Source organism: Callithrix jacchus, chromosome 1, assembly GCF_049354715.1.
Source record: "Callithrix jacchus isolate 240 chromosome 1, calJac240_pri, whole genome shotgun sequence".
NCBI lineage: Eukaryota > Metazoa > Chordata > Mammalia > Primates > Cebidae > Callithrix > Callithrix jacchus.
The window spans coordinates 129,233,805-129,249,796 of record NC_133502.1 but is presented as its reverse complement, the minus strand read 5'-3'; the positions used below and the strand labels follow the sequence as shown (position 1 = coordinate 129,249,796).

At 36.4% G+C, this 15,992-nt stretch overlaps 1 long non-coding RNA gene across 1 annotated transcript in view; it reads right to left on the bottom strand.

The window, feature by feature from the left end:
* Positions 1-15,992, bottom strand: part of LOC103793377 (uncharacterized) — a 384,615-nt gene that overhangs the window by 128,457 nt on the left and 240,166 nt on the right. The window contains exon 8 of the long non-coding RNA XR_013526722.1: positions 3,636-14,825. This is a non-coding gene — a long non-coding RNA (uncharacterized LOC103793377). The remainder of the gene's footprint in view (positions 1-3,635; positions 14,826-15,992) is intronic.

Genomic DNA, 15,992 nt, shown 5'->3' with positions numbered 1-15,992 from the left:
AAAAAGAGGGGGAAAGTCAGAAAGAAGAGGAGGAATGAGAAAAAGAAAAAGATTAGGAAACAGGCAATTCCATCTATACTTGTTCGAAACTTGAGAAGAAAAATTAGGTTGCAGAGAGACAGGGGTTGGGGGAAGATCTATAGAAAGCTGTTTTCCTTCATTTTCTCTGCCTCCTGGAGCACTGGCCTCCTGTATCATGTGTTAGGAATTTCTAATCTTACCACAGTCAGATGACTCATGCCCACTGACTGAGTCTTTAGACTTCTACAAAACACCTGAAAAGATAACTTTTAATTAAGAAAACAATCTCTCACTCCAGGGTATGCTTTCAAGGTAGGAAGGGGAATTTTCAGCATTTGTTTCCATTTTGTTCACAGAAAACTCATAGGCCTGAATTTTAATTTCAGACATAGTTGTGTCTGACAGCCAGAGACTATTTTCAAATCAAAGGATAAACTGGCATGTACTGAGACCTGCTTCTGCCTTGGAAGAAAGACTGAAATGAGTCAAAGTTGTCTTTTTTTGGTACCACAAGGCAGTGAGGCTATTGTGAGGGGACACCTTGTCTCCTTGCAGAAGTTAGCTCGTCAAACTATCCCCTCCCCTCACTCCACTAACTTCCCCGTTGCCCTTCTGCAATGCGTTGTTTTCTTTATCTCCCTCACGGCTAAAATGATCTTTCTTACTAAAGTCTCTGCATACAAGTCACACCAAAAAAAAAAAAAAAAAAAAAAAGAGAGAGAGGAGAGAGAAATGTGGAGTCCACAGCATCTAATTCGAAGCATGTTAATTAAACCCATAGAAATAATCATATAGCAGCACACCCCTTCTTTTTGCATAAAAAGAGAAAAAGAATCAAGGAAGCATTTCTTGAAAGTATATATGGAACCCTGGACATAGAAGTAAACCATACATACAAAGAAGAAACTACCTATCCAACTTTAGTTTCCAAGATAAAAACTCATATTAAGTGAGTGCTTAGAATTTACTGAACCTGTGCTAGTGGTTCTATAAGCATTAGTTCTAAAACTCCAAACAGCTGTGTATATAATCTTTATATCTACTATGCGAAAAGCTAATGCTTAGAGAAGTTTGAACTTTCCCTGAAATAAATAGCAGTTTCTTCTGACATAACTTGAACAAGGCCCCGTGCATGCCTGAGAGACCTGAGAATTAGGAAAAACTGAACTTGAAATTAAGAAGGGAAATTAGACCTTTTATTATTTCTTGCATCTTCAGAAACTGAAATTCCCAAGATGTCTCAGTATATATAGAGAAAGGAAACACTCTGTGATCATCCCTGTTTTTGTCTCTTTTTAAAGAAGATTATCCCTATTCTGTTCCAGTAAACTCCATTTCCCATGGAATGAAGTCTTCCCAAAGCATCCATTAGCACAAAGCTAGTGGGCAGAGCTTCAAGGTTTCACCAAGAATGGTCCAGTCTGAAGTCTGAACTCCTATTTCTCCTTCAAGACCGACTTGCCGCTCCCAGTGCCCCTTAGTCTGCTGCCACTGAGACCAATTTCTAAGCACAGAAAGGCTGAAACTTTTAAAAATTGGAGTGCTCTTGTATGAATGGAGGAGAGCAACGACAAAATGCCAATAGAATGAAGGAAAACTGACTCCCAAAGCCAACTCCCTTTCAAAAGTAACTTGTCTGCAGCACTATATCCCATTCCTGAGATAGTCCTTGAGATTATTTACCTCAGTGCTACTTAAAGTGTAGTCTGAGAATAATCTTATTTCTCCTGTGCTAAGTTTGGCCAGATAAATTCTGAGTTTGGAATTCTTTTCTTTAAGAATGTTGAATCTCTTTTGGCTTGTAGGGTTTCCACTGAGAGGTACACTGTTAGTCTGAAGCTTCCTGTAGGAGGTGTCTGGAGACCCCTATTGAGAGGTCTCACCCAGACAAGTGGAATGGGATCAGGAACCCACTTAAAAAAAGAGTCCATTTGCCCCTTAGCAGAGCAGGTACGCTGCTCTGACCACCTGGCCTCTCCAGAGCCAGCAGCCTGAAAAAAGCAAGTTGGCTGAACCACAGAGGCAGCTAGTTGCCTGTTCCACCAGGGATTTCATCCCAGGGAGAAATCAGTTCATATAACCCTGGCTGGAGTTGCTGAAATTTGGTAGTGAGGAGAGATGAGTTGGGATCCCTCTTACAGAAGCAGACTGGGGCCGGGTGCAGTAGCTCACACCTGTAATCCCAGCACTTTGGGAGGCCAAGGCAGGCAGATCATGAGGTCAGGAGTTTCAGAGCAGCCTGGCCAACATGATGAGACCCCATCTCTACTAAAAATACAAAAATTGGCCAGGCATGATGGCTCACTCCCGTAATCCCAGCACTCCATTGTCTCAGGCCCTCTCCAGCCTACTGTTGTTGGCCAGCTGGAATTCCAAGCCAGTGGTTCTTAACTTGTGAGGTGACATGGGAATGGGGCCTGCAGAACAATGCTTACTGGATTCAGCCCCCATCTAGGGGAATGCACAAGATTCCTTGCCAGAATTCCTAGGGCTACAGTATACCAAACTCCTGGCTTTCCCTGTGTGCCCAAGTGAGTGAGCAGCCACTCTGCTGAGTTTCCACACAACTCTGTGCTTCATACCCAAGGCTCTCATGTGAGACTATGGATACCTCAGTTGAAAGTACAGAATTTACTTGCCGTTTTGTGAGAGCTGCAGATTACAGCTGCTTCTAATCACCCATTTTGGTTCCTTCCCACCCTTTTACTTTCTAATTGTTGCTATAGAAGAATGAAATCAACTTGCAAATGTTTATTTTTTATTCATTTGATTCAACTAATTCTAAAAATTTTTTATTTGAATAATTTGGGCATATCACATTATCAACAACTAAAATTGTATATTCTTCTGTTTTCTTCCTCTAGGTGTCCCTCTTTCTAAGTTCTGTTTCTTACTGCGATCAGCAGAGTGAATTCTTAAACATACCATTGTTAAAGAAGACTCTCAGGATGCAATAGACTACCTAAAGAACAAAATCATGAAAGTGCCAATTTCACTCCGGGATGCTGCAAATGCCATACTTAAAGTTCTTAATATTTATATCATGGATAGACAAAAAGATAAATAATCATTGTCAATACCTTATAAGCCAATAGAAAAAAAAAGAAAATAAAGTAATAAATTTAAACAAATGGAAGAAGATAATTGATAATAAAAATTGATTCATCACCACATAGTTTAAGAAGTGCTAGTTTACTTCACTAGATTCTTAGTGTCACTGGGTCTCCTTTATAAAGCCTAACAATCAAAAGACACTTGTAAAGAGATATTTTTCATCAGCCAACAGAATATTTTCTAAAGTTTTTGAACCCTATAGACCCTAAAATAAATATGGTGTATTACCTAGTATTTATATTATAACCTAATATTAATATTAAATAATGTTATTTAATATTAATACTAGGTTGATACAAACACAATTGCAGGTTTTGCATTGATAATCATAGTAATTTCTGAATTTAGGTGTCAATGCTATATTTGAAATGAAACATAAAAGTGATTGACCACTATGCACATATTTTTTTAAAAAGATTGCTGAGTTTCTTAAGCTCAAGCAATTCAGTCACAGAGTACCTGGCCATTCTTGATAAGACTCAGAGCTGTTCCCCACCTACCTGATAAAAGAATGAACCCAGTGAAGATTTCTTCAGTGGTATCTGAAGAGACCTACTGCGAGAGCTGCCTTCCCTCTCTTGCCTGGATGAAAAGGGTTGGCATGGTCTTCTTATAGATACAGAGATACAGAACCTGTGGAAACAATTCCTTCTTCACATCTCTGCTATCAGCATGCACCTAACCCTGGCTAGAGTGTGAGCAAATGTAATTGTAACTTGTCTGTATTAAGCCTTTACTCAGTGAAGAATAATTCTCCCTTAAGAATTTTGAAATTCTAAGCTTCTGATCAAGAAGGTTGTGGGGTGGGAGGTTTCATTTCTATATCTGAAAGTCCTAGAACCCTGAATTCAATGTAATAAACTGAATGTCCTTCTAGGTTGGTAACACCCTAGGATGTTGTCAAAAAGAAACACAAATCCTTTCTGGAACTTAGGGTATCCTTATTATCATCTTTTTAGTAGTAAAAAAAAATTATGATTAGTCAAATATGAGGAATTGGAATTTGTCAAAAATAAGCAAAGGATGTAAGAAAAAATAAATAGAATTTCAGTTATAAATAGATAACAATAAATACATAATCTAAATACCAGACTATAATGAAACAAAGAAAGAATTGGTAAACTAAGAGCAAGATCTGAATAAATTATACTTAGTAGTTCACAGAGTAGAAAAGCATTGGGAGTGATATGTTTAAAGACAAGGGGGATAGAATGAAAAAAATCTAATAATTATTAGAGTTCCAGAAAGATAAAATAGAGAAAATGAGATTGTGTTAGTTATCTATTGCCATGTAACAAATTACTCCAAAATTTAGCTGTTTAAAATAAGCTTAAGTAGTTTCTCACGGTTTCAGAGTGTGAGGAATCTAGAAGCAGCTTACCTGAGTAGTTGTAATGCAGGCTCTCATATATGAGGTTGTCATGATGTCAGCCAATGATACAGTTATCTAGAACTTGGCTAGTTCAATTCACCAGGATTGTATACAAATTCTAAATTTGTATATACATATCAACATAGCCTCATAATAGATAAAGAAAAAAATTAACAAAGCTGCCAGAAAAATTGATAAAATCTACTATTTTTAAGCAGAATTTTAACATACTTTCTACATGATGAGTAGATAAAGCAAACAAAAATTAGGAATAAAGAATATTTGAACAGATTAATTAATAACTTATCTAATGGGCACAAATTAAACCCTAAGTTTCTAATGATAAGAGATTATACATTCTTTTCAGGCATAAATGAAACCTTTATAAAAATTGGTCACACATCAGTCCATAAAAAAATCTCTTAGTAAATTTCAGTATCATTCAGACCATGTTTTATGTCCTTAGTGCCATTATATTTGAAATCAGTAATAATCATTATTACAAAAAAACAGATTTGGGAAAAATCATAAACATACTTTATTAAATAATGAAAGGATCAAACACAAAGTCCTAATGAAAGTTAGAATATATCTAGGACTGGACTACAGCACTTACAGGAGCAAGGACCATGTTTATTTCTTCAATAAATATAGACTCTAGCACTTAGCAGGGATTTCATGGATAGTTTCCAAATAAATATATGAATGGATTTAAACCACTAAAATGAAAAATATTTTATGCAAATTTTTAATTACCATAAAAAGTTGAAGTAACTATTTACATGAATTATGTTTGTAATTAGAAAAAAGAAAAACATTAGTTATGAAAGTAGGAAGTAATCAGTTTTCATCAGCATAATCTACACACATATGAATGCTATGGTCTCAGAAAGTGTATCATATATCACAGCAAGTTAAATGGCATGGAAATGTTATGTTCAGTCATCTCCACTCCATACCTAAAACAAATGGGGACCAGAGACAATAACTATCTTTCTCAGGATCTGATGACTATTTAATGGAAAGGACACATCTCTCAATTCCACCAATTTGCCACTGTCCCATGTCTACATAATGTGTCTTCCAGACCCACATGATTCCTGCTTTCACATGTTGTGATCTCTCCCTGCACACACCTGGCGATAAGGTGGACCATTCTAAAGAACTTGACATGAGAGTAATAATCACAGCCATTTACAGGAGTGGCTTGCTATGTGAGCCTAATTGAATTATAACAAAATTATGTATGTTACTAGAAAATTCTCAGCTGAACACAAATATAAATTGTATTTATTCACAAAATGATATTACCCTGGTGCACTTATTCTCATTATAATTTCTACCATTTTCATATATTCCCAAGTAAACATTGGCACAGATATTTCTGAATTGCCTATGTGAATGGTCCAGAGAGGAAATAAAATACCAGAGCTGGATAACAAGTATTTATTCTATTCGAGGATTATTAAAATCCTACGCACTGGATTGACTAGCATTTTTTTTTTCAAATTATATTCCATAGATTTGCTTTTTCACTGGGTGATGTGAAAAAAGATCTTCCAAGCTGAGATCCAAAACTGTCTACCATGCTCTCCTGCCCAAGTGCCTCTGTGAACATGTTGTTGGAATTCAGAAAGACTGTTTATGAGTCTATTTTTGTATAGAAAAGAAATTTTCTAAAAAGCAAGAGGGGCACAGTCTTTTGAGATTCTCAGCTCTCACGATGTTAGGAAAGTTCTTTGGGGATGACATATAATAATGGATTTCTTGATTTAAACATCCTTGGATTTTTAAAATAAATCTCATTTGGTTATCATTTGATTAATATAGTGCTAAATTAAAACTGTAGAGTCTTAGGGGGAGAAAGAAAAGCTCTTTTATAATTGGAAAAGAGATTTCATTTTCAAATTTCCACATTATTTTTAAAATATATCATTTTGTCATGAGTTCCTAAAGGCTACTTATATGCAAAATAATACATAAATTTTAGAACTTTACTTTGAGAATTTTTAGTTCTCACCAATTATCTATGTCTAAAAGTCCTTGTCTTTGTTATTTAAGAGGCTAACATTTTCTCACTACAAACTGAAGAGAAGCATCATTTGCTATCAGAATTTACCTCATTATTCTAAGACCCCAATTTCCTCCAAATAAAACCCATTTAATCCACTTTAGTTCACATTTGGATACAGCACACTGAGAAAAAAAGAACTAAATAATTATCTTTGTAAGAGGATAAGCCTATATTATATGATTATTATCACAAGATAGATCACAAGAAGTTATGTTAAGATCTGATTCTACTACATATTAACTAAGTTTAGAGAGAAAAATAAAATATGCTCCTGGAAGCCCGAGAAATTTTCCAGTCTTATGGATTAATCAACTTATTCCTTCATTTACTCATTCTTTCATTCATTTTTATTTGATTTTTAAGTTTATGTGTTCACAGTAGGTATATATACACACGAGAAGTTTTGATACAGGCCTACAATACATAATAATCATATCATGTAAGATGGATATTCATCCCCTCAAGCATTTTTGCTTTGTGTTATAAATAATTCAACTATGCTCATTTAGTTATTTTTAAATGTAGCATTAAATTATTAGTGACTATAGTCACCCTGTTGTGCTATCCAATACTAGGTCTTATTAATTTATTCTAACTATTTCTTTGTACTAATTAACCATCCCCACTTCCCCCTCAACCCAACACTACCTTTCCCAGCCTCCGGTAATGATCAGTCTACTCCCTTACTCTCTATCTCCATGGGTTCAATTATTTTGATTTTTATATCTCACCAGTAAGTGAAAATGTGATGTTTGTCTTTCTGTACCTGATTTATTTCACTATCCAATTACATCCATGTGGTTGCAAATGACTCAATCTTGTTCTTTTTATGGCTGAATAGTATTTCATTGTGTATAAGTACCACATTTTCTTTATCATTCACCTGTTGAAGGACATGCAGTTTGCTTCCAAATTGTGGCTGTTGTAAACAGAGCTGCAGCAACTAATTTCCTTTCTTTTGGGTATATACCCAGTAGTGGGAAGTCTGGCTTATATGCTACCTCTATTTTTAGTTTCTCTGACAAACCTCCAAACCGTTCTCCATAGTGCTTCTATTAATTACATTCCCACCAACAGTGTATGAGAGTTCTGTTTTACTTTTGGCTGAATTGACACTCAAACCACAAGACACAGTCCTTCTCACTCTTCCCTCCCCTTTCCAAAGACAGAGGAGTCTCACCCAGTGGATATCACTGTCTCAGGCCCTTGGGGATTGTTACCAGACTACCTCTGATGTTCCCTTAACTGAAGGTTTACAGGCTCTTCAGTCAACTTGTGGTGGATATCACCTGGCTGGAACTCACCCTTCAGGGGAGTGAGTTCCCCTCTGGCTCTGGGAAGTACCAGAAATGCCATGCAAAAGCCAAGTCCTGGAACTGGGGACCCTAGGAGCCCACTTGATACTCTACCCTACTGTGGCTGAGCTGGTACTTAAAGTGAAAGACAAAGTCTCCTTTACTTTTCCATTCACCTTCTCAAGCAGGGGTCTCACCCAGTAGCTACCATAACTGGAAATGTGCCAAGTTTCTCTTGTCCAGCAAGTCTTAGCAACTCACCTAAGGCCTGTGATGCAGTATCTGGATACTTCTGTTGGTTATTCACAGCCCAGGGTCCCTTCAGGTAGCAAGTGATGAATCCTGCCAAGACTGGCTCCTTCCCTTCAAGGCAATGGATTCCCTTCTTGCCCAGGGTGTGTCTAAAATGTCCAGGAGCTAGGGCCTAAAATGAGGGTCTCACAACTCTGACTGGTGCTCTATCTTGCTACGGCTGAACTGGTATACAAGGTGCAAGACAAAGTCTTCCCCGCTATCCATCTCCTCTCCTCAAACAGAAGAAAGGGAGTCTCTTTTGAAGCCAGGATTTGTGCAGCCTGGCGTTCGAGGATGGGTGACGCCAGCACTCCCTTAGCTGCCCCAGCTGGTGCCTCAATCAGTCACATACACCCACAGTCCACTGTCTCTTGGTCCAGTTCAGCCTATAACTCACCTTGGTGTTGCAGTCCTTGTGGCCTAGACTGTTTTCAAATTTATTTAAAGCCCCAAAGCACTTTAGCCCACAATGGTGAGGCTTGTAGGAACTCAAGTCCCAACCACTGGGATCCCGATTCTCCTCTGACTCAGGTTGGTTCAAATGCTCCCTCTGTGGAAGGGTGCCAGCTGAGTTTGGTCCAGCTCTGCTTTCTGCTATAACAAAGGCAGCACTCAGTTCAATGCCTCAATTGCTGGATCTCCCTCTCCCCAGGGTGCAGAAAGGCTCTCTGCACCACATTACCACTGTCAAGGGATGGGAAGAGATGGCATAGGGAATTCAAGACTGTTTTTTCTACTTCTTTAGTGCCTCTTTCAGTGACATGAATTTAAAACCAGGTACTCTGAGTGCTCACCTGATTTTTGATTCTTATGAAGGTCCTTTGTTGTGTGTAGATATGTGTTAAATTGGTGTCCTTGTGAAGGTAGGTTGGGGGATGATCGGTGGAGCCTTCTATTTCTTCACCTTCCTCTACTATCCTTTCATTCTTCTATTAAAAGTGTTAAGTTTAAGTGCTCAATGGGTAAGATGTTAATATTAATCTAGACTCTATAGAAACAGTTATAAACAATGTGAAGTACTTCCCACATTATCATCACTCCATCTCTTGGAGTTTACATTCTAATAAAGGAGAAAGAGAAGTAGATAAATTAATGTATTAGTATAGTTCAGTTTTATGAAGAAAATAACAAAATGGATAGAGAATGAGTCAGGTGATACTATAGAAAATGTAGCCAGCTGTGGTCTTTCTAAGCAGGCAAGATTTTAACAAAGACATTAAAGACATAAAGGAATAATCCACAGGATATCTCAGAAAAGGGTGTTCTAGCTAGAAGGAATGACAAATGCAAAGGTCCTGAAAAAAGAACACGAAGGATATGTTAGATTTTTTTAAAGGACAATATTTTATAATTTTAAGTAATATTTTGCCTATCTAATCTTAAATTTTTAACACAGGCTTGATGCACTACACACCAGAATGTACAAACAGACTCTGTTTCAAGAAACTTAATAAGGAGGCCCTGGAAATTGGAAGCTATCTTAGTATTTAAGTTCAGTCACTCAACTACAATCTCTGAAACTGGGGGAAATGTGCTCTCATTGCATCATGTAATGAAAGTTTAATTTTTTTAAGGAACAATAGGAATATCACTTGCAAAACAGAAATGGAGGTTTACCTTTCAGAGACTAAAGTATTTGAGCAGTCATGAATCAACTGCCTATTTCTCTATTTAATGATTTACTGCCTTATCAAAGGCATCTCCTTGTTAGCTTTTTATGAGGTTTATCATCTAAAGCCAGCTTCCAAAATTAGAGCCTAAGAAATGAGTAGCTACATGTCTAGATGTGCGATAGCTGACTTAAGAGTAATAAAAAGTCCGCCCCCGTTCCCCCGTAATTCAGCTGAATGATTAGTCTGTGTCTACTGGCAGAATAGGGTAAAGATCTGGAAATCATTCTGTTAATGTGTTCAATGCGGAAAGCTTAGAGAAAAGCCTCTTCAAAATGGCTTTAAAGAAATTCAGTAATCTGATTTGACTGTTAATACTAATGATATTTTAAAGTCTCAGATCTCTGCCCCCTTCTGTCTTCTGTTTGTAGACAGAGGCAGATTTTGATATTTTGATATTTACTTATAGTTTTGAAAATCCTGGGTTTCTCTAGTGTGCCATCAGATTTCACCCATCTGGATTTAGATTCCACTAATTTTGGAAGTCTACATAATACTGACAGTATCATTAAAAGGTGATGTCTATTAGGTAAATCTTTTTATTGAAAAATTCATAAGTAATTTATGTAAAAATATTAGCAAGGGGTGGAGATATTTTATATTGCATTACAGAGCAAAAATGTTTATGTACCTCAGAAGTATACTTTCTAGCCCATTTTAGACATGTTGGTGTGTCCTGTGTTGGAATATATTTGTATGATATGTAGGCGAGAGAGAGAAAGAGAGAGAGAGAAAATGCTGAATTCTCATAGCGTGAATACTATACATCACTAGGACCTCAGACCTCTTCCTCAAGTTTGCAAGTCTAGAAATTTCATATGTTCAGTTTTCTCAGAATTGATCAGCCTCCTGGAACCTGACTCATTCTAATGATCTCATACAAGAATATTTACAGAAAGTTTACATTTTAGCCATTTAAAAAATTCATTAGAAGAAATCTCCCAGGCCAAGATCTAAGGCCAACCACCTTTCTTTTCATGGGAGGAAATATTCAGTTGTAATGTTTGGTTGGTGGAGAGAGAATTCAAACCAGAGAAGTTGGCATTCTGTAGCAGATGTCACTATTGATATTAGAAAGAATGGAAAACAGAGCTGCTGCTAAAGTAAGCAAGCTGACAGCTGAGGCAGAAGTGTATAAACAGCAGTATGTTCATGGGGTCACTACACTGAAGATCCAGTCCAGTTATCCGGCAGTACATAAACTCAATGCTGTTGGTACAATCACGGAAGATCAATCTGAGGTAGATTAATTATTGTTAATCTAATTCACATGGGTGTATATGCAGGTTATTAGTGTTCTTCACGAAATTTTTCCGGATTTCCACTTTACTGGTACATAGTAGGACTGCTTCTCCCTACCTCTCTGATATTACATGTGAACTCATTGCTTTAGCACCCTTGCCCCCCCAGAAAAAGTGAATAGAAGTAACCTGTGTCACTTCCAGGCAGAAGCTCTAAGAGGCAGTGTGTTATTTGCTACATCTTTTGTTAGGGTCATTGTGGAAACATAGGTTGAGACGACTATAATAAGAAATGCCCTATGTCAACCTTTGTTGGACATGTATGTGAGAAAGAAGGGATTGTTGGATTGAGCCATTGAGATACTGAGGTTTTTCATACTGAGACACAATCCAGTCTATGCTTCCTGTTGTAGTATATAACCCAAAATTTTAAAGTATTTATTTTAAATTGAGGCACCACCTTTTTGGAATCAAGATACATTGACAAGCTAACTAATACATACATGGAAGTTGGCTTCATATTTATATATCCAGGAAAAATGGGAATTAGTGAGTGTTATAAAATGGAAAAGCGTGAACTATTACTGCAATATAATAGAGCATTTTCTCTGGTGATTGCATTAGATCTCTTGCCAAGCACCATGGCTCACTCATTGGTTCAGTTACTTCTTCATTCACTCCAAAGATATTTATCAAGTGCTGATTATAATGCCAAGACCTATACTGTATCTTTGGGATACAACTATAAGATAATTGTGACAGTCTCAATCCTTACAAACGTGCCATCTTAGTCTCTTTAGTCCTATTTTTTAGATCCTGTGGTGATCACATACTTTTTACCAATGCATGTTCTTTTTTCCTAACTGCTTAGACTACCACTTTCCTTAGTTTTGTTCCTGTTCTAAACATGTGTTAACTCAATGCTTCTCAAATGATTAGGTTTTCCCCTAATTTATCACAGAATGACATTTTTGTAAAATATTAAAAATAACTACTAGAAAAATTATTTCATGCAATTGAATATCAAAGCAATAAGCCATAAGCTATAAAAGTTATACACAATTCTAAATGGTTACTCACAAGTTCTATATTTGTTTTCTTCCAGACAGGCAAAAGTTCACAGACTATCGGTCTATGGACCACACTTTGAACACACTGCTCTGGACAAGCAGGTAGATCTCAAACAAACTATATTTTCTCTTTTCATTTATGAAACCATCTGCCTCTTAATCACTAAAATTATGAAGTTTTATACAGTGGATAACTTCTTCAGGGTACTGTCCCATTGCCCATTCAGCTCACTACATGTATTATTTAGTTAATTTTTTAAATCAATTAATATTTCATATGAATACATTTTAATGTCTACTCTATATAAATGGAAAACAATTTCACTTGCCAGAAATAAAACGTGATAAAATGTAACTCTAAAAAGTAGAGTTATGAAGGGAGATATTGCCTGCCCTGAGAAGAGTTGAAATTTCACTGACACCACACTGAAACTTCCTGCTTGACATGCTCAGAAAATTGAGAGGGAATTAAAAAGAGAGGATTTTCTTATTATATGTTTTATGCCATTTAATGCCTAATGCATGATCTAACATAATTTGAAGGACCAAACTTTATTTTTTAAAAGGCATCATTTAACTCTCCCATGTTGAAGATCAATTTGAAATTGTCCTCTATGAATATGTCTGCTGATAGTCACAAATCAGTCAGTCATATCATATGGATGACTGTAATTGAACATGGGAGTTAAATATCACCATTTCCTTTCCTACATCTCTGTCTTATGGACTGCTGATGCTGCAGACCACAAACTCGCTTCAGCTTCTGAAAGTAGAATGTTTGCCAGATCTAAATGGTCTCTACAAATTTTTTTTCAAGCTCTAGTACAGCATCTGCATATACTAAGCATCTAATAAACTTGTATTTCTTCCTTATTCCAGTAACAATAAGCTCCTTTTCCTGATAAGATAGGAAACATATGTGTTAATTACCGCAATTCCTCCTTAGGCTCTCTTGTTACAAAGAGGAAGACTGTCAATTTTCACTTACTTATTTTTTACCATTACAAACATTTAATGATAACCCACAATTATAGTATTAGTTATATTACCCAACAGGCCTCAAAGGTTTGGCTTTGGTTTTTGTATTTTCATAAATGTCCACAACTCTATGCAGCTTTGACATTAGGGAGAAGAGACTCCAAGGACAGAAGAAGACTCGTTCAGCCAGTTGTTTACTCCCCAGAATTGCCTCAGCTAAACACCAGACCAGATCTTCTGTGTGCACTAGGTCAAGCCATGAGTATGCACAGGTCGAAAAATTAAATTTGTATAATATTCCCAGAGATGTGAACATGAGCAGAATATTTATCACAATGGAAAGATCCTGCCCCAGATATTTCTTACCTAATGTTGAACTTTTATCAAAGAATTTTTTTTCAACTAGCTGTTTCAAAAAAAAAAAAAAAGGCTAAACATAGTGTCTCCTCTCTTTCTTCAGGATACAAACCACAGAATTCCGATGACTCATTCCAAAATAGCTTATGAATATGCCACGGGCGGAAGGGCATGCTGTTTAGTTCTTTAAAACTTCCTGCCAAACTGAAGAAACGGAACGTACACAGATATTTGGGGACTAACTCTGAGTAATAATGAGAAGTTAAGCCCTTGTAGTCTCAGGGTTAGCAGCAGCTTGCCTGACATGTCCGGTTACATCCTGTTTGCTACACAAGTGACTCCTCAAAAAAAAAAAAAATAATATTAATAGCACAATATTTTATCGTTTATATTGCTGTTCTGTGCCAGTGGCTCCCATATTTGCAGCCATAAGTAGACTAGATCACTTCTTTGAAAAATATTAAATGAAAGGTTTTATGAAACAAACATATTGCCATTATGACTCTAAAATAAAAAGCCAGGATTCAATGTATAGAATTTGAAGGCAGCATAAGCCCCAGAAAGGAAAGGCAATAAAGCATAGTGATCAAAATCTTGGGTGTGATTCCCACTTTTTACATCAGTTATAGCACCTTTAGCAGTTACTTGAACACTTTAATTCTAATTTCTCCATATGTAACATGGGGATGATAATAATTTTATCTATGTTTAGGATTCTTGTGAGGATTAAATAAAGGCATGTATGCATGCAAGGAATACTACTCAGTAAATAAATTATTCCATGAATTCTCCTTTTCATAAATGAATCTGAAACCAAAACCATTAGGTGACCTAAGAAAATTCACACACCTCATCAGTACAGTGCCAAGACAGGGCATTATAATGCTTTGGTTAAAAACACAGCCTCTGGAATAAGTCAGCCCAAGTTCAAATCTCAATTTTTCTACTTGCCAGCTGTATAAACTTGGGCAAGTCACTTAACTTTTCTGTCTTTCAATTTTCTCATCTATAAAAGTCAAATAATAATAGTATTTCTCTCACCAGGTTATTAAGACAACTTAAAAATATAATACATGCAACTGGCACATAACAATCAAAAAATATAATTACACTAAAATTGGGAATTTCTGGTTCTTCCAAAAACAAAAGTTAATGTAAAATGTATGTCAACAACGCCAGACTTTTAAAACTATATCTATAAAAGCAGGCCTAATTTCAAATATACACAACTCAAAAATTTATTTGATACAATTTAATGGTGACCAGAATATTTGCAGGTCTTCTCAGATGAAGGTACACGTCTTCTTCAACTGTGGCTATGTGTCGTATTTTTCTATTCCTATAAGGGAAAAATATAAGATAAGCAATTCAAAAACATTTCAAACGACAACCACAATTGCTGAAAAGTTACTTTGCAGTTTGAAAAGAATATCAACTTTCAGCTGCTCTGACATTTATAGAAGAAATGTAAAGCAAAGGAAAGGGCGCAAGACTCCCCTTTCCAGTTCAGGTTCTGCCACTTGACCAACTTTAATGAAGTGACTGGGTCACCATCTACAAAAGAGGTCACTTAACCATGCCTGCCTTATTATAAATACTACATGGAACAAGTATGTGACATGTTTCATAAAATTTAAGATATTATATCCATGTTGAAGACTTATTATGCTATTTTAACTAATACTTTCAAAACTATTCTGAAACAGTTAAAAGTCAAAAAAGTCCTTTTTTTCTTTGCTCATTACATATTCACAGGACATAGAGACTCTCATCTTAAAATATAGTGAAGAAAAGAAACAGAAGAAAGCCTTCAAATCCCAGAGAAAAAAATAATTTTAAACTTACCACCCTTGCCAGATGATAAAGAGGCTTGCAAGACTATACATTTTTATATCTCTTGATAAGAATTAACACAAAGCCCCTCACATAGTAAGTCCTTAAGACATATTTGTTAAAGGAATAGCTGGGATGTAAATAAATTTGTAGGAACCAATTTACAACTGACACCACTACTCCAACCCTATTAGTACCTAATTTGAAAGTCACAGATCTAGACCCAGCCATCGATGACCTAATAGAGTTATGTGGCTATAACTGCTAGTACCTCCAAAAAAAGATTTAAAAGTGGCATAGATAAAAAAAGTCTCTCCAAGGCATGATTTCTCTTCCAGGAACAGACTACCCTTTGCCTTCCCATTGTCTCACAATTCTGCAAGTTAGTTGCAATTCCAAATTGAAACTAAATGGTCAATGAACCCTAGAACCCACATTTCCTACCCTCAATAGATAGATTTCCAAAATGAACCAGAAAGTATCCAATGGTCTTTGTACTTTATATGTAATATGAAACACCAGAAGACACAAATGGGAATGTTTTGTGATTTGTGGGTTGGATGGAGCTTGAACAGATTATGGCCCCTCAGGACCCCTCCCACCTTCCAGGAGAGTACTTGCTGAACAGAACCCTCCTTGAAGACTTCAGGGAGCACCACAATTCAGACTACTC